The sequence below is a fragment of the Halichoerus grypus genome, chromosome 1 (genome assembly GCF_964656455.1).
Source record: "Halichoerus grypus chromosome 1, mHalGry1.hap1.1, whole genome shotgun sequence".
Classification (NCBI taxonomy): Eukaryota; Metazoa; Chordata; class Mammalia; order Carnivora; family Phocidae; genus Halichoerus; species Halichoerus grypus.
In genome coordinates, this window is record NC_135712.1 from 104896589 (window position 1) to 104923418 (window position 26830).

At 48.3% G+C, this 26830-nt stretch overlaps 2 long non-coding RNA genes across 5 annotated transcripts; one reads left to right on the forward strand and one right to left on the reverse strand.

Annotated features, from left to right (window-relative positions):
* Positions 1-1604: 1604 nt before the first annotated feature.
* LOC118554659 (uncharacterized) lies at positions 1605-18033 on the reverse strand. 3 transcript variants are annotated; one of them, XR_013446782.1, is made up of 4 exons: positions 17218-18033; positions 16386-16554; positions 8400-8544; positions 1605-2942 (listed from the first exon to the last, which is right to left on the reverse strand). It is a non-coding gene; the product is annotated as an uncharacterized LOC118554659 (long non-coding RNA). The 3 variants fall into 3 exon arrangements; XR_013446778.1 differs by lacking the exon at positions 1605-2942 and adding an exon at positions 4787-5363; XR_013446775.1 differs by lacking the exon at positions 1605-2942 and having other exon boundaries at positions 4787-8544.
* A 1076-nt stretch (positions 18034-19109) lies between these two features.
* On the forward strand, positions 19110-26605 carry LOC118554660 (uncharacterized). 2 transcript variants are annotated; one of them, XR_013443456.1, is made up of 3 exons: positions 19110-20761; positions 23900-24365; positions 26495-26605. It is a non-coding gene; the product is annotated as an uncharacterized LOC118554660 (long non-coding RNA). The 2 variants fall into 2 exon arrangements; XR_004926582.2 differs by lacking the exon at positions 26495-26605 and having other exon boundaries at positions 23900-25103.
* The last annotated feature ends 225 nt before the right edge of the window (positions 26606-26830 follow it).

Consider the following 26830-nt stretch of genomic DNA (forward strand, 5'->3'; position numbering starts at 1 on the left):
GAGCACTCAGGCTCGCAAACCTCAACAGAGCTGCGGTCACCATGAAGTGTCCTTGGCGACTGTGGAATAGGAGTTGGCACAAGCACCTGGTACCGTGCCTGGGGACTCGGGAGCAAAGGGCCCACGCCCACTCCCTGGGTCCGGGCCAGCTCCCTCACTTCCCTTTCTGCCAGCCCAAGGCCGGCTTCTGCAATGACAGGGCGGAGCTGGATCTCCCTGCTCCCTCGGAGGAAGCACATTCTGGAGGAGACTGGATCCCCATGGTGACCTGCTGCCCTTTGCTGGTGTCCCCATGTGGGCCTGAACTGGGGACTTGCTGTCTCTCTCCGTCGCCCTCCTCCCTTCTCTCCTGTTTGGCAGAGTTCAGCATCGGCTCTGTTCCTTGTCAACACTTACATAAACCTTCCCTTTCCTGCCGGAGTCTGGGCCCCAGGGCCGTGCTCGCAGACCTCTGTGGCTGCTCCCGGTCCGGCACGTGACCGCCTCGCTCAGTCTCCGAGGTGCCCGGCCCTCCTCTTCCCCGGGTGTGAAGAGAATCCTGGGCTCGGAGCTCCCCGAGCAGGGAGACAATTCTGTCCACACCTGATAAGACTGACGCCGAGGTGAGGTCAGAGCCTGGTGAGGAGCCAGCCAGGCCTGCCACAGATAACCTGAGGATGCTCTGGATCCTCGGTGGCTCTCAGGAAGGACAGTAGCTGCACCGAGCAAAAAAGCAAACTCTGGGGAAAGGAGAGCAAGGACCAAGGCATGGAAACAAAGCCTCTGAGGAGGACCTGTGATGTGGCCTTGGGGGGTCTCAGCCGGGGGTCTCCTAAGGGCCTTCATCTGCCCACACTCACAGCCTATACCTCCAAAGCTGCAGACACCCTGGAGACTTGTACGTCTCACTTCCGGTATCTTGGATGCTTAAGCTGTTGGAAGTCGCTCATTACCATGGGTTTTATTTACTCCCTGCCTAGGCCCCTCACTCCTGAAGTAGGTGGGCAGGGTTTCTCTCCATCTTCCTGCCTAAAATAGATCTTCAATAAACACTTGTTAGTTCATGGTTTTTTAAAAAATAACAACTCTGCTTTTGGGTGGAATTTAATTTGGACACTAGTAAATGATGACTATTGATTGAGCAACCTGTACTTTTGTTACCCCGTGGAACCTCTCTGCACGGTGGGTATTGCCTCCACTTAGTGGGGAGAAAATGAAGCCTCAGAGAGGCTGGTGCGAGCTCACACGACTTGTGAGGGGTTGGGCTGGGGTTTGAACCCTTGTCTGCACCACTCCTGAGTTCAGGCTCCTTTCTCTTAGCACCCAAGTGCTGCTTTGGGTTGAGGGAAAAAACATGGAGGTCAGAAGCAAAACACTGTCAGGGACCAAAACTTCCTCTCCTCCTGCTCATCTTGGTCGTGGGCCTGTGATCACCCTTGCATCTCTTGGCACTGCGTGGAAGGCAGGCATCAACAGACCACCGAGAATAAGTACTGAGCAAGGACCAGTTGACCTTTGGTTTTGCAGCCTCCCCCAGAGGCTCACCGGTGGGGGAAGAAATGAGCCCAAACCTCTTTCCTACTCCCCTGGCATGAACTATAGCTGGTTCTGGGTTAGTGAGAGGGAGGCTTACACAAATGTTGGCTTAACATTTCTTTCTTTTTTTTTTTTTTTAAGATTTTATTTATTTGCGAGAGAGGGAATGAGAGACAGAGAGCATGAGAGGGAGGAGGGTCAGAGGGAGAAGCAGACTCCCCGCCGAGCAGGGAGCCCGATGTGGGATTCGATCCCGGGACTCCAGGACCATGACCCGAGCCAAAGGCAGTCGCCCAACCAACTGAGCCACCCAGGCGCCCTTGGCTTAACATTTCCAAGGCTCCTTAAGTGGCACTTAAATGATAATAAAAATAATAAACTGTCAGATTCGTTCCCTTTATTCTAGTCCCAAGTCTCTCACAGACCGTGTGGCTGTGGGCAACTTGGGGAAGTCCTATAAGCTCCCTGAGGCTCATCTCTGCACTTTTAAAGCAGGATAATGACTGCAATGTGCTATAAAACCCAGTGCTGTGCACAGTGTTTGGCGCATCAAAGGGTCTCAATCAATGTCTGATGCTTGAATGAATGGAAATATAGGGATTGTCCTACTTATTTTGCATCTCCTGCAGCACCCAGCATGTTCTGGGCTTGTGCATGATTAACGAATATTTTGAGGTTGTCCTCATAGTTAAGAATGAGGACATGCTCCATAAAAAAAAAAAAAAAAAAAAAAAAAATTAGCTCCACTTAAACACAGAGAAACTCTTGTTAAGAGAGCCCGTGATTTGCTGCAGGACCCATGGGGTGTGGTGGTATTGGAATTAATAATAAAGATTTGTTAATTCTCTGCTTTGGCCCCGGCTGCCTTCTAAGCGGTGATGTGGAATCCTGCTGTTTCTGCTCCAGATAAATCAATGATCATCTTCCACCCAGTGAGGGGCAAGTCATAGGGATGTGCTCCCCTGTCAATGGCGGGGCTAAAAGCAGATTTCTTGGAAGTCATTTACGAGAGGCTTTGAATTTGCCAGATTGCTTGCTGAACCTAAAATACTGCACACATGTGGCGACCTTGACTTGGCGATTTCCATGAATCCTCTTTTCCCTTAAGCCACGGCCGACATTTCCAAGTCACACGGCAGAGATCTCTGTCTTTCCACTAATGATCATTGTGCAGGTCCGGCCCATTCTCTGTGCACCGCTCACTTCCTGGCATTGATTCCGCTCTGATGGGAGTGGAGGGGAGGGGAGGGGAGGGGGCTGCATGTGACCTTCTCTTCCCTTTTTAGTTCCTTTGTTGGGTAGGAGAACCTTTTCTCCGTCCTTCTGTCCACTCCTCCATTTGTTTATTCACCCACTGTTGAATGGGAAGCATCATGGCAGCTGAGAGCCTACAGAGGGGGCCAGGTGTGGACTTGGCTTTTGATGAGCTGAATGTAGACAGAAAAAAAAGACATGAGCCTGAACAGTGTAACACCCCAAACATCAGCAGTAATGATCTCCAGGTGGCAGGTTTAAGAGTGGTTTTTATTTTCTTCTTTGTGGGCATCTGCATTTCTGATTTTTCCTTCACTGAGCATATATTAGTATGTGTGCAATAAAAGTCATTCAAAGGGTGAGTACGTGGTCAAAACAGGTGCTGAGTGCACAGGGAGGTGCGGATGAAAATATGGGAGAATAGAGAGGATGACAGTGTTATTGCCTGTCCGGGTGGATTTGAAGAGGCTTTTGGAGAAGGTCATCATTGAGTTGAAACTTGAAGTTGGAGGGAGTCCTTGGGTGGATATCTGTGGGATGGTCTGCCCTGCACTCCTCTCGTGTGACTGTCCCCCAGCTCTGTGGCCCCGTGCTGAGAGCTGCCTGGTTCTCAGATGGCCTTGCCCTTATCCCTACAGTATTGCATTGCTCCTTAAGAAAGACCCTTGTCTAAAAGCTCAGAAGGGCCTCTCTTGGGGGAAAGCAGGAAAGCTAGAGGCACAGATTTCAGAGATGAGGGTTAGTGGTCATGCCCCCTGCTCTCTCATTCTGTAACTAAGGACAGGCAGCTAGAACCCAGGCCTAGGACAATTTCAGCCCTTGTCACATTCTGCCAACCGGCACACTCCAGCCATTTCAACTCCTCACTCTCTACACCCCACCACTTCCTGGCTTCAACATCTTGTCTACCCGGGAAGAGCGTTCAGAGAGTATCGACTGCCACACAGCTCAGGTGTTTCTCCTCCAGGGGTTCCTCACCCCCAAACACATGGTTGGCCCAAATCGATCCGCCTGACTGTGGCTTTCTGGATGAGATGACCGTGTGGGTAGAGGCAGCAAGACCATGTGGGCTGTTCCTGTTTTATGTTCACCCAGTTGCCTTAGCAACAGGAAACAAGAGGAGGCACAGCACTTTCTACTAGGGCCTCGATCCATCCATCAAGAGGCAGGGGGAATGAAGTCTGGAGGCTAGGCTTCCCACCTGGGCTCTGCTGGCCACTGGCTGGCTGCTTCCCACAAGTCACCTCCCCACTGGCCTATTCTAGACAGAATGGGGACTGAGGGTTCTCTGATGGGCTAGTGGTAATGTCAAGGAGCACAGTCCTCTGGGGAGAAGTCCCTACTATTTCTGTTTCCTGTGGCTTTGGGCATGGGAATGGCATCAGGGGGCAACTCTATGTCAACTAGTCTTCAGTGACTTAACTTGCCACCTGCCATCTGTGATGCGGGAATGTTTGCTGACCCAGCAGACAATTGAGCTCCAAGCAAGCTGGCTCTTGGCAGTCCCTGGACTACCAAGATGGGTATCCCTTTATCTGGGGTAGGAGGTAATCCGGACTTTGATCCTTGAACACGAGCATGTAGAAAGGAAGCTGAAGAAATCAAAAATAATTATGAGCAACACAACTGTACAAATATCTGTAATAAAAGAAATGATAATAAAAATAATATCCTTGGCATGGTCTTTGAAATTTTCAGAAAACTTTCATATCCATTCTCTTGTCATGTTCTCATAATCATCCAGTGAGGCAGGCAGAGCAGATATTACAATGTCTGTGTTTCAGTGGAGGATACTGAGGCACAAGGAGGCTGAGATCCTAGGGTCTCAAGGACAATGGTGGAGCCAGACCTGGGCCTCTGTCCTCTGCCCCTTGGCCTCAGGACCTTTTCGTTGGACATGACCCATGAGAGCTATTATGATGTAACAGAAGCATTCTCTAACCTTGTTTGTGGCCATGATTGTTGGACTTAACACGTGTCAGACACCTATCTGATAAAGAAAGAAAATCAAGATTCATTCATTCAACAAATAATTTTATTGAACACCTACCATGTGCCAAGCTCGGAGCTAGGCCCTAAGGATTCACAAATGAACAAGATGTGGTCTCTACTCCGGAGCATCTATCTATTAGGCAGTTACTCTGGCTTAATTAAATCTCTCCTGATAACACTGGATAGAGTCGCCAACCATGAAATCCCCAAAGTGTCACCTCCCACCCTGCAACCATACTGGTATCCTAACAGAATTCCACTGGGGCTGCATCTGTGATAGGAAAAGGCCTACTTCTCCTAAAGTTGGTGGAAGGAGAACCAGGAACAAGGAGCAAAGATGGAAAGCCTTAAGCCAATGCTCACACACCTCTGGCTCTGGGCCGGGGCTGAGGGAGACAAGGGAGGCCCCTGGGCTTGCTGAGGAAAGCCGTTGGAAGCAGCCTGCTGGACAAAGGCTGAGGGCTGACAGGGAGTTGCAAAACAGCTGCAAATGGATGTCAGAAGAAAACCTGAAGCTCATTCTTTGAATGCTCACGCCATTAAGGTCCTATTTCCATGGATGGGGAGTTGGGGGCCACACTCCACCTACAGCAGATCATTTCCTGAAATTGACATGCCATAAAGATGAAAAGACATCTTCAAGGCAGCGGTCTAAAGGTCCAAACCAGCTCGACAATGGGGGATCCCATCACTAAAGCCTGAAGAAAACAGTTTAGCATTTTTACCTTCTTCTCTACACTGGGCCAACCACACCTTGTTCTACGAATGGAAAAAGCATTCATCAGTCTTTTATACTTTCTTAAAGCAGCTTTTATCTGTTCAGTAAAATGGCAATGAGGGGACACATTGCCACACAAAGAACCCACATTTCTAGGCCAACGTAGGGTTTCAGCGATACACTCTTAACTCACAGAAAACCACCTCTAACTTAGCTTTCTGCTTTCCCCTGCAGAATTTGTAGCCCAAACACATACTGTGGGTTAAACTTGGCAGATCTGAAGGCACAAGTGTAAGGGATTCAGAAAACCCACGTCTGACTGAGTTCATGATGCAAGTAGGAACATCCAAAGGGAAATTAGGGCCCACATGGTTTCATTTTTAACATACACAGACGTAACCCACATTGGCGTAAAAGACATTCTTTGCTTTGTTTTGTTTTGCTTTTAGGACCACCTTTACATGAGCCCATCCTTTAAAAAAGCAAAGAAATGCCGTAAGAACCGGACCATTGGGGCAAGTGGCAAGGGGAGCTGGGCTATCCTCATGGTGTCAACATAGAAAATTAGACCCAAAACTTGGAGGAGGCCTTAGAACTCATCTCACTCACGGGCTTTATCTCCTGCAGCCTCCATAATAAAGGTAGTAACTGGGTTAGCTACCCTTTATTGGTCTCCCACTTGAAATCTGGGACCTGTGTAAAGAATGTATATTCGTTTGCTAGGGTGGTTATGACAAAGTTCCACACACTGGGGGCCCTGAACACCAATCTGCCTCACGTTCTGGAGGCCAGAAGTTTGAGAGCAAGGTATCAGCAGTGTAACTTCCTTCCGAAGGCTCAGTGAGATGAACGTCCCACCCTTCTCTCCTAGCTTCTGGCATGTTGCTGGCCATCCTGGGCACACCTTGGCTTGTAGAAACATCTTCCTGATCTCTGCATTATGTATTTACATGGCATTCTCCCTGAGTACCCCTCTGTGTCCAAATTTCTTTTTTTAATAAGGACACCAGTCATATTGAATTAGGGCTCATCTTAATGGCTTCATCTTAATTTAACTAATTATATCTGCAATGACCCTATTTCCACATAAGGTTAAATTCTGAGGTACTAGAGTTAGGATCTCAACATATGACTTTGGGGAGGAAACACAATTCCACCCAACACAGAACTCAACCTACACTGTATCTTGTCCTCACAGCGAGGCTGCCAGCCTGGTGGACTATTCTGCAGACATGGCATGCCCTGAGAGGTGGGCAGTACTGAGGGGCACAGCCAGGCAGATGTGGGTGGGAGCCCAACCCCACCTCCCATGAGTTAATGAATGTGGATAAGTTGTTTTATCTCCCTGTGCCTCAGTTTCTTCATCTGTAGGACAGGGACAATATGGGTCCACAATTTCAAAACCCTATAAGCTCCAAATACCAAAAATGGGATTTATAACTCATTTGACAACAAAACTTGACCTGAAATAAATTCACTTGGCCCCAAAACCTGTCTTGAGTCGATATTACGCTACTTATGGTCTTTATTTATACAACATACACATTTCCCTACAGAAATATTAGCGTGTTTGATTGCAGGATACTGTTGCAAATGCTGTAGGATATTATGTAGCTGGAATACACGCACTGTATTATCTTTCTCAAGCTCCCAAATTCTGAGGCCTCTCTCCTTGGTTTGCATATGGCTGTCTTCTTACTGTGTCCTCTCATGCTCTTTCCTCTGTGGGTGTCTGTGTCCTAATCTCTCCTTGTAAGGACACCACTCATATTGGATCAGGGTCCATCCCAGTGACCTTATTTTTCATTTAATTACCTCTTGAAAGGCCCTATCTCCAAATGCAATCACATTCTGAGGTACTGGGAGGCAGGACTTCAATGTACAAATTCGGGGGTGGGAGTCACAATTTAGCCTATAATACTATCTTAAGAAACTAGATGAATTACCACTCACACCAGATGTATCTCATACACTTGCTGACTTATTTCTGCCCCAGTGTTTCTCAAAGTGTGGTCTGGGACCACCTGCAATCGAATTACTTGGGCCCTTAATAAAAATAAGCCTGCCCCACGCCTCTGAGTCAGAATCTGGGGGGAGATGACCACTGGGCCCGGGGATGGAGCTTGCTTGTTTCTTGCATCCATGTGAAAGCTTAATTAAGGGGATTCAGGAGAAACTATAGAGCGAGGTTGCTCCCCATCCCCACCCCATCGTCACTGCAGTCTCGAGACCAGGTAAGGGCAGGAGACAGGGAAGCAGCCCAGTGGAAAGTCTGAGCAAGGAGCACAGCTCATCCTGATGGCTCCTACCGTGTGGTTCACCCCACAGGGCTACGACACAACCTGCATTTCTGCTCAAAGCTAGTCGCCTGGTCCCCATCAGAAGAGATAGCGCAGAGCTTTGCAGTGTAGATACCAGCAGAAGAGGCTGCCGGGGGCGGCATTCTGCAGAGCCAAATGCTGAACCAGAGGGCAGAGGTGGAGGTGGTTCAGGCCCTTGCGGAGTCTGCTCCAAAACGTCAGGCGTTGTCACAGGGGGTGGGGGAGGGGTCCTGCTGGCTCCCCACCAGCTCATCTAGAGCGCACAGTTTCGCCATCCATGTGAGCGCAGCCTTTTAACCATGACCCAGATAGCCAACGTGAGCCTGCTGGGGGGGTGTCCGCTCTAGGAGCACACATGTGCCCAGGCCCGTGGCCATGCCCCATGCCTGCATCAGGGAGGCCACCAGTCTCCCACGTCAAACAGGCCAGCAAAACAGCGGGGAGTGGGACTCTCGGTGGAGATGATCTTCCTGGCACCATGACAACAAGTCATCATCAAAGCTAATGGTGATGATCCATCCCTCAGCTTTCTCTGCTGGTTCCAGCTTAGATTTCTCATGCCTTAAAATACTCGCCTGACTGAAAATGTGGTGACTCACCTGGACTGGGATTGAACAGAACAGGCAGGAAGTGCTTTCTTCTGAGGGACTGTCAAAAACCAGCGTAGCACCTGAGGTCCTTCATTTCACACATTCTTCCTGTCAAGGGGGAGGCATATTTCTTACTCCTTCATCAGAGTTGGAGCTGCCAAGGAAAGTAAAGCGGTCAGGATGTGTCAAACTTTGGCATTTGTACTACACAGAGTTTGAGGAAATGGGATAGGTTTCCCTGAAAATCTCCTCCTCATTCTCTACCCAGTGCAAGGTGGGCCCCGTTTTTGATAGGGCACTGTCTTTGAATCCTGAGTACCTCAATGACGTAAGAACTTTCTGAAGCTGGTAATTTGGAAACTGCATGGTCTTTAAACTTGAATTAATAAAAAAAAATAGGGTAAAAAATTGTACTGTCAACTAAACTGTGTTTCTTGGTCCCCTCAGTTCCACCTGAATTCCACAAGCTCTACATTGTGGTATATTGGAAAATATAGTACTCCGAAGTCAGACCTGGATTCAAATCCTAGGTTTGCCACTTATTAGCTGTGTGACATTGGCCAAGTCACTTTACCTCTCTGAACATCCATTTCCTTCACTGCCAAATGGAATTGATCTCATCTTCCACATTACGCTGTAATGAATATTAGAAGGGATCGTGAACATGAAAGGTACCAGTAAAGTCTGGCCCATAAAGGCTCATTCCTTTTCCTGTCTCCTGGGTTTTTTTCTGCAATTTGGAATGAGCATAATTTCTGGCTAATATTCTCATATTGGCACATTTCCACATGTGGCTTTGCATACTTTTAGAATGTCATAAGTAATTCTCCAAGAAGACTTAGAAATGACAGGGATACAGACCCCGAGACCAGCAGTCGCCGAAGTCATGAGAGGTGATTTGGATGGTCCAGACACTGCAATAGGGGCAAAGCCTCCGGTGTGACTTCCAAAGACTCTGGGGGAGTAAGTTGGAGTTTCTTTTTGAAAGGCCTTAAAAAGTCTCTGAAATGGGATGAGCCGGGGCAGCTCCAGGACCAGCACCGGGAGCCTGCCCTCCCCCATGTGCATGCTGCCTCCTTTTCTACATCCTGTCTCCCATGTCCTATCCCCCTTCCCCCCCAGTGCCTTCCACCCCCTGGTTAGATCCAGCTCCAGTCCCAGCTGACCTCTTGCGGATGTCCAGCCACAAAGACCTGTCTTTCTCTCCAGCTCTTGCAATCAGAACTTCAGGTTTCAGTGTTTGCTGGGTTTCCCCCTCATTCTTTCATTTGTTGGTCTCCAAAGAAAGAGAGTCCAGTCACACCCCTTATTGGCTAGATTATTATGGAGACATTACTTGACTTCTTTGAAACTCCATCTCCCAATCTGTAAATGGGGATCCTACATTGTTAGGTTGTGGTGAAGACTAATGGGAATAAAATGCATATCAGGGTAGTTTGTAAACTGCCAAGTGATGAGAAAAGGATAATTCAACTCCCTCTTAGCATGTACACCTTACTGGCACCAAGTAAGTGCTCGAACATACATACTAGGTTACTTTTTGATTAACAGTCTTTGCCGTGGGAATGCTGTTTTAATCCCCAAACTCACCAGGACATGTCCTGAACAGTCCCCCAAGAGCTCCATTGGGTCCCTTACATGGTTTCTGAAGGGGATCTGGATCTGACATTTACTGTGTTCTTGCCACGTCCAGGCTCATGCGTGGGAACATCCTTACTTTCAACCAAGAGTCTCTCACCTGGTGGTGGGCAAATGAAGCCACAAGACCAAGAATCCAAGTGTTTGTTCCCACCATCTCTCAGCTAGGACTTAATCCCAGCAAAGTATCTTGCCCCCTGTACTTTTGGGGTGTCCCTGGGGGGAGGCACCTTGCATGTACTCACTAACAAATCCGTGCCCAGGTGCCAGGCACGGCCCCTTCCCTGCTCTGCCGTCCTTCTCTGGCAAAGCTGCCCATGGAAATGATTCTCTCTCCTGTTATGCTCCTTTATGGGGGTGCTCATCACAGTGACCCTGTATCTCAGTGTCTTATAGAGTATGTAGTAAGTAATCCCGTTAGCTTTTAGTGACAGCTCTGTCCAGGTATCCCATGGATCCAGCATGGGGAGGGCCGGGGAGAGATTCAGCCATTGTTACCACGGGGTTCTCAAAACTACTCCTTTCTCCGACATGGACACTTCTCCACTTGGTGAGCTCACTGGACTTGGCTCCTTGCAGCTCTTCAAGAAAGGCAGATTGCGTGATCCCTGTGGGGTTTCCCACTGGCTCGCCAGACATGACTGAATCTTAGCACAGGCTCCAGCTTGTCCCCTTCCACTACCCAGATGAAGAAACGAAGGCTCAGAGCATCAGGTCACTTACCCAAGGTCATACAGCTGACAGGTGGCAGAGACCAGGGCCAAGCCCCAGAGCAAAGTCCAAATCCCATGTTCTTTTTGATCCAAAACCCATGATCAAGGTGGCAACATGACAAGTTGTTCTGGTCCTGGCGCCTACACAGGAGAGCACGCTGTGCTGGTCAGTTTATTGCACGTACTTTCATCCTCCCTAGGGGCCTAAGTCTCTTCCTACTTGGTTTCTACTGCAGTTATGCTTTAGGCACAAAATACTGGAGATTCCTTGCCTCTTCACCTTCCTTCTCTCCCTAGCTGCCCTCCCAACAGAACTACAATTTATTTCAGTGTTATCTGGCTCATGGTTAAAAGCACTGTGGTGCTTACACAGATGACGGAATAAGCAAGACTTGGCTATAACCAAGAGCCACCTAAGCCAGTGTTAGTAGATAAACACAAAACCCTTGACTTCTTCCCAAGGCCTCCACACCTGGCCACCCTACGCCAGCTCTCTGCTCCAGCCTAAAGGTCCTGACCCTGAGTTCTTATTCTGCCCCCTAGCCTGATAACCAGTATGGTGGGGTCTGTGCCTCCTTGTTCTTGCCCCAACACGGGTGTCCCTTCTAGCCCATTCTAATGACCTGGCGTCTGCCCCCTTCCTGACTGATACTTCCTTTCGAGTGGGGGCCTTCAACCAGACTGGGCCCCAGCACTCTTGGCCCAGCCCTTGACCTTTTATCTTCTCTTTGCCAAAGTTCTTTTTGGGGAGCTGGATGGCCCTTCTCCCCTAGACACTATCAAGGTACAAACCTTCCTCTCACCTCTAGAATAAATATCCCATCACTTCCCCAGGCATGAGCTGCCAGGCTCTGGCTATACCAGATCCATTCGCCAGATGAGGAAACTCTTTGGTGACAGGGTGGGGACGCATACCAGCCTGTGTTAGTCTGAGCTGGCCACTTCTCAAGAATTCTGGGGTCAGGCAGCTTGCCACTTTCTTTGGTGGGCTCCTAATGTACAACCAGCCACAGTTCTTGGGGGTCCAGGGAACTGGGCAAACTGAATTTAGGCTGAATCTCCTAAAGACCCTATTTTGTATTATATATCCCCAACATTCCCTGTCCTGTCATTCTTGCTTTGTTTTTCCTTATAGTATATTTATCGCCACTTTGATATACTATTTGTCCCCCTCCCCTCCTCTAGAAGTAAGCTACCTGAGATTGTAGTCCGCTTCGCTTGAACAGGGTCTAGCCCATGGGGGCGGCTCAATGATGACGGAACGTTGAATATGTTGAATGGGGGACCGGAACTCCCATGGCCTAGGCAGGCAAGGCCAGAGCACACATACTGAGGTGCTAGGACGACCAGGAGTTCTCATTTCTTAGCTGACACACAGCCCAGCTGCCTCAGGGCTGCCAAAGAGGATTTCCAAATGTCCTCCATCTTAGCCAGGGCCAAAAAAAAAGGTCTATAAATACTTCCCCAGCACAGCTCTGGTCAGTGTGAGAAATGCAAAGCCTTCAGACAGCTTATTATTCCAGCTAGCCTCTGAGCCATCCACTCCGCTGAAAAATCAATCGACTTTCCCTCCTACAAGCCCTCAGCATGCCTGCACACCTCTGTGGACCTCCCTGTTACTCGCTTGTCTCCTTCCTTCCCAGACATGAGCCTGTGTGACTCATCTCTGCATCCCCAGTGCCCCGCATAGAGCAGGGGAGCTATAAGGGTATGATAAATACTTGATGAATAAATGAATGCCAGGATTCCACATGCAGAGAAAGCCAGCCCCTTCTGAATTAATTATGTGACTCAAACACCAGGGCATGATGAGTTTATTTCTACTTAGTGTGATTAATGACTTTTTTTCCAAAGAGTTGTTTTCTTTTTTTTTTAAGATTTTATTTATTTATTTGACAGAGAGATAGAGAGAGATCACAAGTAGGCAGAGTGGCAGGCAGAGGGAGAGGGAGAGGGAGAAACAGGCTTCCCGCTGAGCAGTCTGACGTGGGACTCCATCCCAGGACCCCAGGATCATGACCTGAGCCGAAGGCAGAGGCTTAACTGACTGAGCCACCCAGGCGCCCCTCCAGAGAGTTTTTCAATTCTGAGATGTAAATTTAAATTGTGAATTTTAAGATATCCCTTATGGAATAATACTATTTCCAAAAAGACACAGCATAAGTTTTAGAGTAAAACTGATGATTATTTTTCCTTTCCTGAAAACTTAATTATCTCCTTTTACTTAGAGCCGACTTAAAAAAAAATTACGGAGTGGAGTGTTTTACGATATCGAAAATAAAAGTCTGTGAAGAAAACCCGATGCTGTCTTTACTATCTCTTCTTGGATAATTAAGCTTTTTATTTATTACAAAAAAACTTTTTTTTTACAGGCAATAACGAATTATCTAGTTTCTCTAGGACTTAGGAGAGGTGATTTGCTTTAAAAAGAGAAAATAATACACAGAGGAAAAAGTAAGACGGTTGTTTCCACATTCACAAGAGAAGAGACAATTTTCTAAATGGATTTATGAAATGCACTATGCTTTAAACCATACTGGACACTTAGTTGATTATATTCCTCTAATTCAATTATTAAAAATTAATTTAATCAGTATCCTAAAAAAAATTTAAGAGGGGAAAAATTCTGCTTTGATTTATTGTTTTTCTATATTAGTTATCTACATGGATCAATTTATGGATAAATGCTCAAGTAACAATTCATTTCATGCTGTGGAGACACCCCACTCTCCCTGAGTTTTAGAAAGTTAAATCCCAGAAGGCAACAGTGGTGTGTGCCTCAATGTTCCTGCCTGCCCCAAAACCGGTACCTCATTTTCTACTAAGAGCATCCTGATTTTCTTTGAGGAGCCAGGCCTCCCCCCACTCTCAGTCCCTGAGGTGAGAAATAGTCATGTAACCTGGGCTTGGCCAACTAGGGATTGGTTCAGAGATGGGTACGTGAATAAAGCTGGACCAATGAGCACATGCCCTGGGCCTGTTGCCGGCACTGTTGAGAAAGACGTGCTTTGCCCTTTGGGATTGCTAACGCTGGGAGCCCCTGCCTGACAGTGAAGCCGACATAAAGGACAGCAGATGGATGGTAAATCCAGCACACACAGCAACGTGGATATATCAATAAGATGTGATTTTTCTCATTTGCCCCCCTCAATCTGGAGGCACTGGTTAGTAGGAGGAGACACTGGTTTAAGTCTTGGTCCAATCAATAGTTTCAATATCCCCTTTGAGAACATGCTCAGTTTCTCAGATGGCCTTGCCCTTCTCCTGCTTCGCCAGTAAAGATGATGGTGTTTGGCTCATATTCACCTATACCCACCATTATGGTTGACCTGATTGATACAATACTGAAATATGCCCGGGGCAGTTGGTAAACAGGTGCCACCCTGAGTTCCCTGAGCAACCCCCAGTGCCCCTCGTCTGGGACTTTTCCCCAAGCTCCTCACAATCTGTCAACAAAAGGGTTAATGCTGGAACAGCAGACCACCTCCATTCAGACTGGTTGATGCCTGAGCCTATAAGGACTTTTAAATATTTTGATCACCCTGTAGGGTCTAAAGGGTAGAGATAGGGTGGTGTGTGGCTTCTGTGTCCTCATGGTATTGAGAGAAAGGGAACTCTTGGCCTTGTATGGTCCTAGAGCATAGCTGCCTGGTGTCTGCCCATCTCAGTGGCCACTTTTCCTGTCCTAGGTGGCCTGCCAGCCTCTATGTGGATGACTGTGGATGTTGAGTTGGTGGTCCATCCTCTATTCTGAGATACTGCTCCCAAAGGTACTCCCTGGCTGATTTGGCCTCTTCTCTGCTCTCTCAGGTGCTTCTGACTTCTGGCCATGACTTTCTAACTGTCCTGAACCTAGGGGTTTCCTTGGCAGTCCACATCACTGAGTCCCCTTGTTACAGTGCTCACCTCTGGAAAACTGGTCACAGACTTGCTGCTACATCTGGGTAGGGTCTAGGCTATAAGGGGCCTAGCATAGGTTGGGAAGTCCATGCTGGGCCTCCTTCTGCCTGACCAGTGCAAGGCTACCCAGGGTCTCCCTCTCATAATTCTAGGGGGGAGGGGGTAACAGGGGAGAAGGTCTTCTTACGCCTGTGGGGTTAGTCATTACTTTCTCAATACTATTGCTCCTCCTGGGCCTCCTTCTTGTCTTGTTCTGCTGCTTCTGTCCCCCCACAAGCCCCCCCTTCTCTTCCTCTCTAGACCTCTCATACATAAAACTCCAATTTTAGTCTTATTCCCTATTATTCCTAACAACATCTTTTAAGCACCTAAAATCTAACCATACCTAAAGCCAGTCTACCCAGTTTAGCAAACTAATGGATTCCATTTTTGGTTTAGCTAGTCAGAGTTGGGTTTCGGTCACTTGCTACCCAGAGTCCTGATAGACCTGGTAATAATAGGATCTATGTCACATTATTTGTGGTGGCGTTGAGCACAGCTCCACATGCAAATGAGGTTAATTAAATGCATTTGGCAGTCATATTGATGCCATGGCTAGATCCATGACTCAGACAAAGCTTGTTCTGAAGAGCTCCTCAAGTCCATCCCTAAACCTTTCAAGTGCATTGCTTCCTCTCACATGGTAGAAGTAAAAGAAGGAAGAGGAATCCTTCCTTTGGGTTACATGGGGACAGAATACCTTCTCCTCCCATTCACTTCTGTGGAGGCTGTACTGAGACCTAATTCTATTTCTCCCTACTGACCCGTCCTGCCTCACTTTACCCTGTCAGCATGTTTCAGTTTCTCATAGTAAAAAGACACTGACAAAAAACTTACCCGCCTCCCCGGTTGTCCTTTCCCCTTCTCTGCCCAACCAACTCCTCTGAAGCAGTGAGCTATACCCACTCTCCCTGCTGCTCCTCTTCCCTGACTCCATTTGCCTCTAACCCCTTGTGACCCAGTTTCTGCTCTCATGACCCCACCGAAACCGGGGTCACACGAGTCATCAATGACTTGACTTCCTCATTATCCAACTCAATGGTTACATTCCAGTGTTCATGTGCTGGGCATCTCTGTGGCATTTCCCACTCCTGATCACTTCCTCACCCTAGAGAACCTCTTCATTTGGACTGCTTGATGCCATTTTCTTTTCTAGTTTTCTTCTCACTTTTCTGCCCTCTCCTCAGGACCCCTATTTGACGCTTAGGAGCTGGTATCTGTCAGGTTCACTTCTCATCCATCCCATGATCTTCCCATTGGGCCTGCTCTCTCCGGACCATCTCAGCCCAGCCCCAGCCTCAGTGACGACCTCTGTGTTGACTATTTCCCAGGGGACACTTTCAGGCCTCTCTCTGGTGGGCTTGGCACCCATGTTCTTAACTGCACTCTGGAGGTCATCCCTGAAAGTCCCATGCACATAAAAAAATGTGTTCAAAACATGCCATCTTCGTCTCAGAGGAGCTTCTATTCCTCCAGTCACTATCACAGTAAATGGCACCACTATCCATGAAGCTGCACAGAGAAGCTGGGAATCCTTCTGGGTTCCTATTTTCCTTTTCCCTTTCTCTGCTTACTGAGACAGAACCTTGTACCTGGCAGTATATAATGTACCCCTAAAGCAGTGAGCATGAATGGATGAATGAATTATGAGGACACAGAAAATGAGGGCTCTCTAACTTGAATCTAAAGCTTGATGTCTTTTTACCTTTTACAGTTTTTCAAGGCTCCTTCATTAACATGAGGGCATTGTCTCAGATGATCTTCAACTCTGATGATCTCTGATCCTAGACTCCTTCAATCTGACACCTTAGGTACTTAAACACCGTTCCTTCTTCTTCACTCAAATCGATTGCTCCTTCTTGCGCCTACCCTGCCTGCAAAAAGAGGAGAGAGGCCCCTGTAATAAAATAGGACTTCAAGCATAAATTAAACCACCTTTGCAGAACGCATTTCACTCTGATAAGAGGGCCTGATGTATCTCTGTAGCCACCATGAGTCACAGTGAGAGTTGGAAACAGAGGAAGAGGAGAGGGTGGGTGGGAGCAGCTGGTGGAAAGATAAACAGAGCCCATTTCCTCTTGTCTCTGTAATGCCAGGTCATGTCACCCTGTGTGAGTCTCCCCGAGTGCTGCACAGGGGAAAGTACCTTCCCTCTTGTTCTGCATGACTTCTGTCTGGAAACGAGTATCGTCATGGTCTCATGAACGCCTAAGTGCCTACCACTGCTACCTCTCAAAATATTGCATGAGCACTCATTTGAGTGCCTTCCCCGCGCAGTGGCCGTGCTAAGCAATGTGCACCTTAAATCTTTTAAACTCTGCCACCCAGCAGGTAGGTCCTATTTTATCTCCTTTACGCAGGCCAGGAAACTACCGCTCAGAGAGGTTAACCACTTGACTAAGGCCAAGCAGCTCATGGTGTAGTCCGGCAAATCATCAAAATCAAACCCAGGGCTGTTCATTCTATGCCCAAGTCTGGGGCACCCATGGTTACACTGCTTCTGATGTATCCGTGGTTATCTTTCATACCATACATACGTTTAGTACACCGCATCCAAGAGCTTGATAAATGCTCACTGAAGGAGTACCTAAACCATGCCAACAAGAGCTGGATCTGGTCCCAGGTGCCAGAATTCAGAAATGCAGCTTTGGTCACTTCCCACCCCTTCTTTGGATCAATTTCCTCATCTGTAAAATGGAGGCATGAAGCAGATGCCCTGTAAGGAGCCTGTGCCTTTAGCTTTCTGTGGCTCTCTTCCAACGGTGCAGCGTCCCCGAGGTGAAGCCAGGAAACGGGAGGAGAGCCTGACCCACGCAGCTCCATTCTCCGCGGGCTTGCCCCCGGCCCCACCGCTGACGCATGCGCCGCCCGCCGGCCGCGGGAGCCCGGGAGCCGGGGAGCCCAGAGCGGACGCGGCCTTCTCCACGCATGCGCTGGCCCCGGCCGCCTGAGCGGCTGTGCCGGGAGCAGAAGCGAGTCCCTCCCCTCCGCGGTGGGGAAATCGGGGTTCCCCGCCGGGAGGGGGAGCGCCTGCCAGGAACGAGCCCACAGGGGAGGCTCCCGGCCCTCATTAGGAAAGGCCAGAGCCTCTCCCAAGACCCCTGGGAAAGCTGCTCCCCGCGCGGGAGGGCGTGTCCCGGCCCGGGCGCCCTCGGACGGGACGTGCTGGGCGGCACAGAGAGGCGGTTCTGTCCGAGCGCAGATGGAAGCGCTCTCCCGGCGTGGACGAGGGCAGCGGGGCGGGGGCGGGCTTTCCTCTGAAAAACGACACTCCCGATCAAACGAAAATTTCTAAGGTCACTGAAGACCTGTATCTGGCGAGGGGTGGGGAATGGGAGGTGTGAGGCGTCACCTGCTAGTACAAGCCCGCCCTGGTGTGTGCGTGTTGGGGCTGTGATGGGCGGCGGGGGGGGGGGGGGGGGGGGGAGGACGTGGGGAGAGAACATGTGCAGCCTTTTTTCTTCTCATCCTGTGATCTTATTCCTCTTCCTGCTGCAGAGTCCCTCCTCAGAACTTAAGGATTTTTATTTTTTTGAAATCTGGGAAGAAAAAAGGAGGCTAATCAAAAATTCCCTGATGGTGAAAATAAATGAGATCTCAGCATTTTGATTTTGCCTCTTTGATCCCCTCAGTCCTTCCTCCACTTTGCCATCTTTTGAATGTTCAACTTGGAGGTTATCTTTTTCCAAATGAGTTAACGTGGGATGGCCTTTCGGAGGGTTGGATCAGTGGGCTGGAGAAACCGGGAAAATGGAGCCCTTCTGCCAAGTTGCCATTCAGGTTGTCACTGTTAAGGGTATGACTTTGTCCTGCTAGGACTTAAAGGAAAGTCCTTCCTCAAACAGGGATTTTTCAGGGCATAAATGCTGGGAAGGCAGAAAGTTGTCCAGAGAGGGTGATTGCCTTGAATTTTCAGCTGGTCTGGGCCAGCCAGAGTCTGTGTGTGTGCTTTCCTCTGTCAGAATAAATGCAGTGCTGAGCTCACCACTCCCAGGAGATGTGATGTGGGAGAGAGCTGCTTGCAGAATCATTGCTGACATCAATTCATTTCGGATTACTCAATTTACTTTGAGTTCATTTAACTTCATTCCATTTTTTTCCCAAGCCCAAAGAAGTCTGGAAAAGGAGATACTAAAAATAATTTAAAAAGTTAAACTAGGCATGAAATAACCCCCCAAATTAAAGTGAGGCTGTCGAGATTCACCATCTTAAGGGTTTGCTTAGGTGACTTTTAGCTTTCTTTTTTAAGACTTACGGAGACAAAAAAAAAAAAAAAAAAAGCAAAAGAAAACCTTCATGGAGGCAAAAAGTTTACCTGGAAACTATTTAATTCGTCACTTCTAAGATTCACCAGATCATGATAAGAATATAGGGTGGGAATGTGTGGGGTTGGTGAAAGAGGTGCAGGGTAGTTTTAAATGAGCTTTATCCATGACTAATGTCTCCAACAACGGGAAGAAAGTACTCTTTGCCTTCTGCAAAGGGAGGTTGGACTTCAAAGTTATGGAGAAGCAATGTACCCTGAAAGCTGCCACAGCCTCCTGGGTTCCAGCACAGCTGGGCTCTTCGATATTCATTCGCTTCTTCCAATGGCAGGTCAAGGAAGATGGTGTTTTATTAAGGAGATAATACAATCCAGGGGCTCTTTCATAACAGAAAACCTCCAAACACCTACATTATCTATATGCCAGTTCCCTTTTAGCCAAGTTTGAGGGGAGACCCTCAAGTTATCATTATTATTATTTGTTCTCATGTACGTTTGTTTTGCTTTTAAAAACATAGGAGAACTTCTGTGTTTAAAAGGATGCAGACCCTGAGAGCTTTCAGACGAGCAAAAAAAGTGGGAGCAGAGCCATCCACATACATCTCTGGGGATAATTCTGTGCTAGTCCTCTTTCCTCCACCCCGCCCCCCCACCCCAATGCAGTATACTTCAAATGTGGGCAAGTTGCTCTCCCCTCTAGTCACTCTTACCAGCCTGTCACTCTGTCCATAGCAATTACACCCAGGGCTGAAAATCAGAAAACCAGACTTCTGAAGAGATGAGGTCTCAGAAGAGGTTAGTGTCAATAATCTGCCATTGTGGATATTGTGGGATAGCACGTTTATTTGCAAGAAAAGAAACAAAATTGAAACTGTCAGAGTTCAAAAATCAGTTTCTGTTTTGTGATATAGTACAGGAGAAAGGGTTCCGGAAGTGGCAACTTAATTTGTGTCTAATTTCAGCTAAGTAATTGCAGACTGCTTCCAGCTTGAATAAGCAGTGAGGTACAGCTCCCAGTATTACTTATTTCAGCGGCACTCCCCCAGGATGAATGTTAGTTATTTTCAGTTGCATATGGGAAAACCAAGGTCCGCTGCCAAGCTGTGGCAAGTTGGCATCGCGTGTACGAGCTGTCGTGTATGAGCTGTCAACCACGATACTTAGTTCCACTCAGATTCATATCTAATTTTCAGTTGGCGTGTGACCTTTTTCTTGATTCAATTTGGGGTCCTGATCACTTCCTTTCTCTGCCTCCCTACCTTCCCACCTATCTCTACCCACACAGGCAGCTTTTGGCTGAATCCATCTAATAATAACAGCGTGAGTGCCAAGTAGGTTGTATAAAATCCTTAGAGAGAGACGTGAAATGAAGCACATTGTTCTTCAGGGCTCCTAGGGACCAGAGTGTACCCATCAACAAAAACAAATATGCAGTGAAATTATATGTCTCCCTATATAATTCATGCAGAATGGGATGATGCTGGGATCGTGTCTTAAATAGCTCTCCTCTGTGTGGTAGGTGGCCTCTAAAATGACCCCAGGGATCATTACCTGCTAGTATTCACACTCTGTGTAACCCCCCTCACTTGTGGGCATGTGGGTTGGATCTGGTGACTCTAAACAAATAGAATAAAAAAAGTGATGGGATGTCCCTTCTGAGATTAGGTTTAAAAAAGACTATGTCTTTCAACCTCTCTCCATCTCTCTCTCTCTGCCAACTGACATGTTCTGAGCTGCCCTATGGAGAGGCCCATGTGGCAAGGAACTGATGTCTTCAGCAAGAAGCCAGCAAGGACCTGAGATTGGCCGACAGCCACGTGAGTGAGCCTGGAAGGTGACCCTCCCTCAGCTGAACCTTGAGGTGACCACAGCCCTGGCTGACACTTTGATTGCAGCCTGTGAGACCTTGAGTCAGAGGACCACTAAGCTATGCCTGGATTCCTAACCCACAGAAATAGTGAGATAATACATGTTCGTTGTTTTATTTATTTATTTTAAAGATTTTATTTATTTACTTGGTGAGGGGGGAGAGAGCACAGGCAGGGGGGCAGGGAGGCAGAGGGAGAAACAGGCTCCCTGCTGAGCAAGGAGCCCGACGCAGGACTTGATCCCAGGACCCTGGGATCATGACCTGACCCGAAGGGAGACGCTTAACCCACTGAGCCAGCCAGGCGCCCCAATGTTTGTTGTTTTAAACACCTAAGTTTTGGGGTAATTTGTTATGCAGCAATAGAAATGCTAACACTAACGTCCAAAGCAGGTAGTTCAGAGCCCGTGTGACCCACCAGTGCGGTCTCCAGTCTCACCTCTTGCTACAGCCCTACTATCAGCCCTGGGCCGTCACTTTTTGGTCACACCTCATTCTTAGCTGTCTCTGTATAAGCTATTTTTTTCTGCCTGAAACAACCAGTCTCCGCTTCTCCAGATAAATTCCTGCTCACCCCTTGACATCTGGCTTAGATGTGCCCTCTGGAAAACCTCCCTAATTCCTCCGGGCAGAGCTCCTACCCCTTGCCCGTGCTGTCACACGCCACACCGTGCTGTCCTGACTGATGGACCTGTGAGGCTGCAACTCCTAGAGGGCAGGACACTTTTCTTCATCTTCCAGTCCCTGATGCCTAGCCCAGCACAGAGATAAAACACCATTCCTGAGATGGATCCATGGCTGTGTTGTAGAAGCAAGGATCCTAGCAGGAGGGCATCTGGTAGCTAGGTGCATTCCCAGCTGATGCAGGAATCTTATGAAAGCATCCCCTAAGTGTGTCGTAGAAGAATTCTTCGATTAATTGGACAGTACATGAGTTTCAAGCACTTGATCAGCCCATCTAACGCTACAGATGCCCTTGGTGTTGTTAAGCTCTCTTGGTCTCGTCCCAACCCTTCAGCCCTTCCGCTAAGGTCAGGGGAGCTTGGAAGTTGACAGTCCTCTAATCTGAGTTGTTATCATCATTTCACCTCGTGACCTTTGAATTGATATGTTCCAGGCATCATGGACCTTCCCTCACTTCATTTTTAGAGAAAACTAGCGAGGAATCATGAAGGCATCCCTAAGGACAACCTGACAAAGAGAATGTTGTATTTGTGTCTCAGATAGTCATCTAGCCATGAAGAGAGGGCTTATTGCAGGGGAGGTTGGAAGATCGCACAGGCATAGAGTACATTGTAAGCCTATCTATTCCATCACCATGTTTTGACAATTGTGCATCCTAAATAGGATTGCTCTCTTCCTGGTCTCGAACTCACCTGTAACGGCTTCCTAACTGGTCTCATGGACATCCACTTGTGGCCTTTTCCATGCTCTTCTCTGCAGGGCAGCTGGGACAATCCTTCTGCAGTGCCTGTTTGATCACATGGCCCACCTGCTTAAACCCTTCAGTGGCTCCCCAGGCCACGTCTCGAGGCCAGCCTTGTCGTGCCTCCTGCCTGCCTTGTTGTCTGTGCTCTGGTCACACTTGAGTCTCTCCATGGCCGAGAAGACACAGACAGCGTCCCTCCACAGAGAGGCTCAGGACCAGCTGGCCTGGTTAATCCCATTGTTCCTTCAGATTTTATTTCACTCATCGCTTCCTCAGAGAGTTCCCTGACATCTCTGATTAAACCAAACCCCTTATTATAGCCTCAGAGCTCCACGCACTGCAGTGTCACATTAACTTGTGTGGGTATTCGATCAAGGTCTCTCCTTTTCTACCGTGGAAGTGCCATAAAGGCAGGGCTGTGTCTGTTTCCGCTGACATCATATTCTTGGTACCTAGCCTGACCCGGAAAAGGGCGGGCCTTCAGTTAGTATGTATTGAGAGAAGGAAGGAATTAGGAGTGCTCTTGAGGGTCCATGGGGAGAAATGCGAGGAGAATGAGGATTTCATGGAAACTAAACTGGGGCACGGGAAGAGAATCTGAATGTACACCATCCTAAAACAGGCTGGTGGAATGTCTTTAGACTCATTATAAAGTTTGCAGAATGCACAACATGTATAGTTGTGTGTCGCTTCCCTTCCTCCAGGCCCCAACAGCCTCAGGGAAAGCCACAGATTTCAGGTCTGTCCCCAGAGCTCTTTGGCTCTGCCTTCCCACCTCCTCCACACTCTCCAGCCACATCAGCTCTGCCCCCCTGGGGCCTTGTGCCAGGGTGAAGGGCTGACCTGGGCAGAGAACCCCCTGACCCCTTTCTCAGGGGGGCCAGTGTCTGCCCCCTCGCACCCAGCACTGCCCTGCAGTCCTTATCCCGGGCACCGCCTGCTGCCTCAGCCTCACCCCTCCCCGCAGGGGCGCGGTGCCCACAGTGCTCTGGCTGCCCCTGCTGCTGTTCCTGCCCCACGGAGGGGCATGTGCTTTCCTCCGAGTGTGGACAACTTGTCAGGCAGCCTACAATGGAGCATAATCCATTCTCCTCTCCTCTCCCTTCGGGGATTCCCACCCTTCCTCGAGTGTCATCTCTCTTAGCAGTTTTGTAGCAGGTAGGTCGCTTCCCCTTGTTTGTTCATGAATCTTCAGCCGACAAGTCTAAGGCCTGCCAGTGGTTTCATTTCCCAACCCCTGTTCCTTTCCCAGGTAGCCTGACAGGACTCAGGGTGGCAGCCATTCTTCCCATAAACATTTATTGCCTCAGAGGGAGAGAGAGACAGAGACAGAAACAGAAACTGAGACAGAAAGAGGAGCAAGGTGATGCCCTCACCCCAGGAACTTGTCATCTTCTGGGACTCTTTACAGGTACCTTCACCTCTGGTTGAGAGGCCTTCACCTCAGCTGTCAGGCCAGGGCTGAGAGTCTGTCTTCTCTACACTAATTTCTGCCAAGAGGCAGGAGTTTAGAACATTCATCTGTTTCCTTCCAGCTTTGCCTACACAAATGACAATATTATTACCCTCAGGCTTTTCAAGTGAAAGTCTACACAGAGATCACAGAGTCTAGGAGGGCTCCTGAGTCATTTGAGATAATTATCTTTTCTTTCTTTCTAGGTCTTCCGTATCTGTGAATCACCAACGTGGACAACGGGGAGCTTCAGAAAAGTTAAGGAAGGCTTGAAGTGAGCAAAGCAGAGCAGAGTGTGGGCAGGAGCCGAGGGCTGCCACAGTGGGAAAATCATGCAGTGCGTCATCTAAGGCAGCCCCCGGCCACATCTGCCTCTGCGGACACTGTGACTCGGGCCGAGGTGAAAATCCCCAGCGCGGCCAGGGTACTCTAGAGGTGTGTGGTGGTATCAGGACGGCCTGTGCCAGCCTCATGTATTTTCCTGAGTCATTTGAACAAAGCAGTTGCTGGACTAACCGTGCTGTGGCGAGCACCCGTGACAAATTCAAATGCCTCTTCCGCTACCGCCTTTGCTCCCACGGCACAGCGCTTACACCTTCCTGGTGGCACAGACCTGATCACATGGCCATCGATGGATGAGCTGTCCCTTCCCTGGGCTGTGAGCTCCTCCAGGTGGGAACCTTGGCCTAGTTTCTTCCATGTCTCCAGGGCTGGGCATCTAGCAGGTTTCTGACAAATAAATGAAGCCTCTCTGGACATACAGGAGGCACAAGAGGCTCCCATAGTGGGAACATGTTTGATAGTACAGCACCCTGGTGGTTCTCTACAGTGGTTGGACCCAGAGAAGGAATCATTAGTCTCCTATGGAGACTGCACAAGGGAAGACGACTGCAAGTTGGGGATCGGGGCGGGCAGAGATAGACAAAGGCCCCAGGAAAATGACACAGGAAGTGGAGGTGTCCATCCCAGGGAGACCCCAGGGCATCCAGGCCGAGCTCTGATTCTCCAGGAAATCCACAGACAGCGCTTGGGAGGAGGGTTGGGGGAGGCACGCTCTCAGGGAACCATATTTCAGTCCCCACAAAGCTGCCCCCCCACCCCCCGCTCCCGGGCTGAATCCCGCGCTTTCCCAAGCTTGTCCACTAGGGGGCAGGCAGAGGCAGGGGAAGAAGTGCGGTGGTGGCCGGAGGGCTCCAGAGCTGGGCTCAGCAGGCGGCAGTACCCAGGCTCACATCCAGCACACTGGGCTGTTTGTATTACTCAGACAACAAGGCCAGGCCTCTCTTCCTGCCTGTCGTGGCCTCTGCGATTTTATATGCTGTGGCTTGTGACATCAGATACCACACGACCATGGTAAACAAAGTATACAGTTTGGTGTGAATGTTAATAAACAGGGAAAAGAAAAAGTGATCCCTGGTTTTCTTATTTTACTCACCATTGGTGGTTTTTCTATTCATGTCTCATGTATCCTTTATTATCCGGAACAATCAAGATGTACCCGAATTCCGCCACTTTCTAAAATGAGAAGGTAAATGAGGAAAATGTGCACTGGTCTCCTGTTCATCTAACCTTCAAAACATCTACTCATTTCCTCACGGGCCGGGTTACCACTTCCTCTTGCTATCCTGCCCAGCACTTCTCTTGTGTACCAACACATCATTTCAAGGGAAAACTCTTTTCTTGACAATTCCCACATGTCTTGCAAAGTCATTTTCTCCTAAGAAACTCCAGGTGATGGGAATCCTTCATTGGTTTAAGTATTTTCTAATCACCAAGGATGAAATGAAAACAGCACACCTTTCCTTCTGTACACATCATCCTCTTACTGAAATTACTGGGCCCATAGATCTGGGCCTAAAATAACCAAGCTGAGCGTAAAGGAATTAACATTTTACTAGGCCAGACTACAGAAATGAAAGTCTTTGTGTAGAAAGGCGAGTGGCTTCATACAAAATCAGAGGGTTTGAAAGTGGCATTCTCCAGCCCGCAGAGAATGTCCGATTAGAAGCCCATCAATGCTTGATAACCTTAACAGAAAGCTTTGCTTTAATTAAGTTAAAGACTCTTTAATGAATTGCATCTTTAACTGGAATGAGAAAAAAACAACCATACTACATGAGCCAGTGAGGAATGGAAGAACTGGCCTAAGGAATGGTTTTCTAATGGAATCAGAATTCTTATGCAAACCTTTTTATACTGCAGTCTTTTTTGAATGCCACCCCGGATTTCATTCCAATAGTAATCACAGCTGAGAAATATCTTTTAAAGGTAAAGCATGATGTTGTTACTTTAATGGTTTGCAAAATGCTCTCAAGAATTACCGAAAAATATGCATTTGCAATGATACCATAGATGAGTTCATCTAAAATTGTTTGATTTCCAATTAAAAACATAAACAGGATTGGATATATTTGGATACAGATGTTGCTGGAGTTTCCAGATTCCATTGTTTAAAGGTGTTCCATAAATATGACAAAAAGTGTTGAGAAGGCATCCATCTGATTGGGTATTCAGGCTTACAAAGAAAGTAATTACAGGGCCAGAGCCTGTGAGCCAGCCCTCATTCATCTAAATTCCCTTTCGCATATCAACATAGCTTGACCTTGATTTTTTAAATGCAACTAAGGGACATTGATGAAATCTGAATAAACCAGTCTTTCAAATGCTCTGAGGAGTCTGGAATCAAATGACAGACCTGATGGACAGAAGCTTGAAGGACTAACCAAGTCTTAAGTAATTGTGGTGGTTTTAAAAACAATGTCTTCCCTTCCTATTGAGCTCAATTTTCGTCTTCTTTCTAGGGAACATTTGATTGCCAGGCCCTTTGGAAAGTGCCGGCTCTCCTTGCCCTCCTGTTTTTGAATCTCCGCACCGCCATCCCCAGCAGGCCCTTGGTGTGTCCACGGCGGCCTCTGCGGTCAGCCACCGTCTGGGCAGCCAAAGCGACCTCCAGCCTTCCTGGCCTTTCTCTGAGGGCAGGGGCCTCCCTTCTCTCCCTGACAAAGCACTTTCAGTCAACTCTTGGATTTCTTCACGGGTGATTAAACTGTCTGTGTGTATTCAGGACCCTTCTCCTCTTTCTGTGTCCGGCTGCTGACCTTTCTGTGAGTTCATTGTCAGAGGAGAAAGCTCACAGG